The 5,759-nt window shown below is 31.4% G+C and overlaps 1 non-coding gene across 1 annotated transcript; it reads left to right on the top strand.

Annotated features, from left to right (window-relative positions):
- Positions 1-4,990: 4,990 nt before the first annotated feature.
- Positions 4,991-5,078, top strand: LOC131634627 (small nucleolar RNA R16). Its single transcript, XR_009293596.1, has one exon. It is a non-coding gene; the product is annotated as a small nucleolar RNA R16 (small nucleolar RNA).
- Positions 5,079-5,759: the final 681 nt, after the last annotated feature.

The raw sequence follows: 5,759 nt of genomic DNA, 5'->3' as shown, positions 1-5,759 counted from the left end.
GATTATTTTATAAATTCTATTATATAATTGGCATGAAAAATGATTTAAAAGGTTGCTTTTTTTATAAAAAAAAAATCAATTAAGTATAACCAAATAAATATGTAAGAAAAATTCAATTAATTAGCCTTGGTGGCGTATCCCAGGGCCGATCTTGGTCTAAGAGTGATAGTTCAGAGGATTTGATGCGATGAAAAGATAATCAGCTTAGTGTATATTTGATTTCTATTTTGAAATAGAGAGAATTAATTTTAATGATTTATAATTGATTCTTGTGTGTTTTGTCACTACACTAAATAAGCTATTTAATAGCACTTTTTTTGTTTTGTTTTTGATAGCGCTTAAAAGCGCTATTAACCGCGCCTCTATTGTAAACGTTTTTTGTTTAATAGTACTTTAAAAACGCTATTAAAGTACCGGTTTTTAATAGCGTTTTTTCTAAAGCGCTATTTAAGTATGCATTTTGCGTGTGTTTTGATTTGATTTTGACAACACTTCCAAACTAAGTGCTATTAAAGAGCACATGTTTGATAGTGTTTTCAAACAAAGCGCTAATATATGATTCATGTTTGATAGCACTTTTAAAGAAAGCGCTATTATATGACTTATGTTTGATAGCACTTTCAAAGAAAGCGCTAATATATGACTCATGTTTGATAGCACTTTCAAAGAAAGCGCTAATATATGGTACACTTCTTCTTCTTTTTTTTACATAAAATCATTCTATTGGTGTGCAAATATCAAAAAGCTACATTTAATTCAATACCAAATAACGCTTTAAGTTATTCATTGCATACATATTATGACCCATTAATACCAAATAACATTTTAAACCAAATCCTTTTGTTTACAAATATCATAACATATATAGAGGGTATTTAGTGTACTTAAAAAAAAGGCATTTGCATAGCCAAATTTCTAGATGCATTAATTCCATCTAATAGTACTTTAATCCAAATCCCAAAAGAAAAAGTCATATTCTCTAAATAAAACACCTAAAAAACAAGAAACGACAACAAAACAACACCAAGTAGTAACCACACTTCAAGAACCAAAAGCGTTGAACCCACGGGTACAATCATTTAGATAGGCAAAATAACCACTTCTTGTTTTCCTGTATCATAGAAGAAATATTGAATATGTATTGTACAATAAAAACCAATTCAAGATATATAAAATAATCAAACATTTAATGTGGGTCTAACAAGTCTTTTTCGAATTATTTAACCAAACAAAATGAAACGTGCGAGTAAAAAACTAACCAAACAAATCCATACACATAATTAAACAAACTCAACAATAATACAAACATCACCCAACAGTGCAAAACACACAAGCATCCCAACAAACCAGATTGGTCAATTATTTTCGAAAATCTCTGTTAAGTCACAACTTTAATTCCTGGCTACTGTGTGTATTAGTTAAGGCTGGATTTCATACTCATTACCTTTTCAATCTCCACTTCAGTTTAATATGGATTTACATAATGCAACATGTTTTATTTAAGTAATGCAACATGTTCTCATTTTTTCAAGAGTATAAAAAAGTGAAAATTGCTTTCCTCAAAAGAACATTTATTTGTTGTCCAATACAGTGATAAAAAAAAACAACCCGCCTCTTTCTTTTCATACTTTCACCTAGAACCCTATGTTGTTTCACAACCATTTATCATTTCTAATTGCACTAGCAAAGACAGTCTCAGAAGAACCCATAGCCAAGAAAGAACACTCAGTACCTCTATCATTATAAGAATCTTCAATTAAGAACCAAACTTTTCAAAGTTGAATTGTCCCGTATCTTATAAACCAATAAACCGCTAAAATTATTTATATGACAACTCTAATCTAACCGAAAAACCGAAAATTGAACATCTAAATCAAAACATTTGAACTCTAAATCCATGAGTAATATTTGCTTTGTTTATCAAATATCAGGTCAAGGGCAAACTTACTAAAAACATCATCCACCATATAGGTAGCCCGAACCTCCTTGACCTCGGTTAATTTATCATGAGAGTAGGTACGACATTTGTGGTCAGAAAAGTACTTCAAATATAAAAACATCAACAATTAATTGTGTTAGAATTAAGTTACATTAATTTACAAAATATTAATAATAATAATTAAAATCACGTACAGTTGCAGGGATCATAATTTCATTTTCGATGATGACCTCTTTCATAAATCGCATTACAAAATATCCACAATCAATGCCATTAATTTGTCGGGGACACTGCAAAAAAAGCATTTACATAGATTAATTTTACTCTACATAATTGTTTAAAAATAACACTAATTTTGACACACCTTTATTTTTTGCCATGAGATTTTCTTTGACTTTAACAATTTAGGCACTTTAGAACAGGGGCGGTTCTATAGCCCAACAAGTCCGGGCACGCGCCCGGGCTCAACCCCTACTTTCTTTGTATTTCCCCCAATTTAATTGCCGATTTTTAAACGAAACCAGGGGCAAAGATAGTAAAAATAAGGGTGTAAAAATTAAAACAGATGAATACCCAATGGTCCAGACAGGCCCAACCCAATTAATTATTTATGGCTTAGAACAGAAGTCTCGGAGAGGGCATTTACCTCTTGATTTTATTTAGCATACTATTCGCAGGTTAGGTTTCATCTCTCTTATGTAGCACACTTTATGACTATTTATATATTGTCATATGTAACGTTCAGTTAAATTTTTTGCCCAGGCTACATAAAATTCATGGCTCCGCCACTACTTTAGAATTACTATTAGCACGATAAATTTGCAAAGCGCTAAAAAAATGAAATTAACTTCACGAGTAATTATTATAAATAATAATAAATATATAAATGTTAAATTAAAAGAATTTATACTCACTTCTCAAACTTTGTTTTTAAATTTTGATATTTTGTTGACTCATCATTCAACGGATCCATGTAATATATCACCTCAACATCTAGATTGATGACAAACAGCACCTAATGTTTCCTGCACCCAACATTTAATTATTGCATTAAAAAATCCACATTCAATATAGTTTGTTCTTTTTAATTTAATAACTTTTTTAATAGAAATCTCACCCTAGATTGCAAGGTGCAAAAATCATCTTATCCTTGAACTCTTCATCTTTCAAGAGTATTTTTGCTATAGCATTTCCTAGATTATCCTCCCGTGATACATGTGGGGATATAGAACTTATTTATTAATCCATTTGGACTAATAAACTTGTCATACAAATATCTAAAAATGAACGACAACAATTGGTATTAATATATTTGTCAACAATGTTAATATTATCCAACAATGTAAATAACATTAATATTAATATATTGAAAGAAACAACCAAATTTTAGGATATGAAAATAATAATAATTGAAAATAATATAGAGAAGAGTTCAATGAATCATTATATGCTCAAAACTGTTTTGAATAATCTCAAATAATATTTCAAGCAATATAAAATCAACTGCCACAAGAAACAGAATCATTAAAATGTAATTTTTAGTTCAGCCAATGAAATTGATAACTCAAAATCATGCAACATATTTGATTTTGTTCCAACATCTTGTGATGCCAGAATGAGCTTCAAACATGAAATGAGCTGCAATTTTAGGACACAGTACGAACTCATATGCTTCGGTCACATCATTCGTCTATGACGCACCGGGAAACATAGTGGCAGCAACCCCGTGACCCACCACAATGGAAGTGTTGTTTGCCACTATTAACATTCAGATTTATTTCCATTTTCTAGAAAACAGCACTGCATTGAGCTCTATAACACCTCTGCTGAAAATGATTTTGTTCAAATTTTTTTATTAATAACCTCTCCCCCGCCCAATCGTGACAATTGAGGTCACAGTGATGCTCTTACTGAGTGGGTGAAGTTGTTTCTTTGTAAGAACATTTCGATGTTATTCTAGAGACAGTTGTGTTAGCACATTCATAGAAATTACACAAGAAGGAAGAAACCATTCATCTTCAAATAACATTGATATGATATGAACTCTGATGTAGTTATCAATACAAAAACAAAAAATTAAGAACTAACCAAAATATTAACATTCGACTTACACATTGATCCATGGCTGTTTGAACATTCTCATTATCAATCACCCCGTCCTTATTGATGCGGGCAGCCTTCCACACTTGACTACGACTAATCTCATCAACTTCTGACTCTTCTATTTATATATACATTTTGAAAATTAACATAGCAATTAAAAAAATTATAATCTTATAATGAAACCAATATAAGCATCAACATCATACAGCAACAACAAAAAACCAAGACTCAAGGACGAGTGTGTCCTTTTTATAGGGGCCTAACTGAAGGTGCGATAATTGGATTTTATAGGGGCTCATTTACCTCTCCAACAGTGTTCCAACTATGAATATACCGTTATATTTTTTTACAAAGCTTTATCCATTAGGTGACTCGAATGGAAGTTGCCGATAATTAGCTTAAAGGATTATAATTTACAAGAAACGCATATCAAAAGAATAACAAATTTGAAATAAAGAAAGAATGAAAGCTGACAAATATCGTTTATAAATCAAAGTTATTCAATCATATGATCCCTATTAACTATAACTGCTAATACGCAACAAATGCATAGCAGCTAAGTGCTTATTAATATTTTGGCTTACTAGCTTGACTACCAATCTCATCAAAAGGAGATTCATCACTTGGCCACTTATCAATACCCAAACTTCCATCAATTGAAGGAGATTTATCCCAAACAAATTAGATTTTGAGATAAATCTCAAATTATTTGATATGATATTATTTGATAAATCTCAAATCATTCTCTATAGTATGTTTCAATTTCATAAATATATCTTGTCTATTTGAATTTGATTCAGTAATCTATTTCTGTTTAGAATAATAGTGAGTGATTACGCTGATGCGCAGATCCAAAATGGTTAAATTACCAGATCCAAAACAAAACCCCCAATATCTTTTCCCTTTTGTTCTGTTTTTATGTATTTAAATCAATTTTGTTTTAGAAAGGTTTGCAAATGATGTTAAAAATTATTTATGCTTAACACTGATTTAATTCCGTGAAGATAAATAACTCCGGTTATTATCTGATGCAATCCATATCTTACCTTTACTAGTTTGATTTCAATTTCAATTTTAGTTTTGTGAGTGATTAATCAATGATGATAAAAAGCAGACGGGCGGACTGCCACTTCCAAACTATGGAATTTCACTGAGATTTTCATATCATATCAAATAGCCAAAATTCAATCAGTGAAGAATTCATAACCTATGTTTCTAAAATTCCCCTATCTTTTTAAACTTCTGATTCAAACAGAACCAAACATGATTGCCAGCAAAAAAAGCTAGAATTCGTAACCTACCTTCGAAGATTTCGGTGAAGACTTCAACTCTGGTACAGTCTTAGATGGTTTCCTCTTTCTGGTACGGTCTCTAGACCTACGATTGGAGAAGGGTGTGTGGCTGTGTTTGACGGCGTGATAGGGGTTTGACAGCGTGAGAGAAGGTTTAACGGCGTGAGAGGGGTTTAACGGCGTGAGAGAAGGTTCGGCGGAAAGTTTTATGAAAGAAGGTTTGGTGAGAGAAGGATTCGTGAGAGAAGGTTCAGAAAAAGAGTTTTGGTGGCAAGTTGAAAAGTTTCCCAATATTGTGCGCTAAAAACAAACAAAAAATCCCGCCTTTTTTTATTAAGCTGAATAGTAGCGTTGTTCAGAAATGCTAACATTGGGATGGCTAAAATAATAGCGTTTTACATAAAGTGCTATCTAAATGAAAAATA

Source organism: Vicia villosa, unplaced genomic scaffold (genome assembly GCF_029867415.1).
Source record: "Vicia villosa cultivar HV-30 ecotype Madison, WI unplaced genomic scaffold, Vvil1.0 ctg.001323F_1_1, whole genome shotgun sequence".
Classification (NCBI taxonomy): Eukaryota; Viridiplantae; Streptophyta; class Magnoliopsida; order Fabales; family Fabaceae; genus Vicia; species Vicia villosa.
This window is presented reverse-complemented; position numbering and strand designations above follow the sequence as displayed.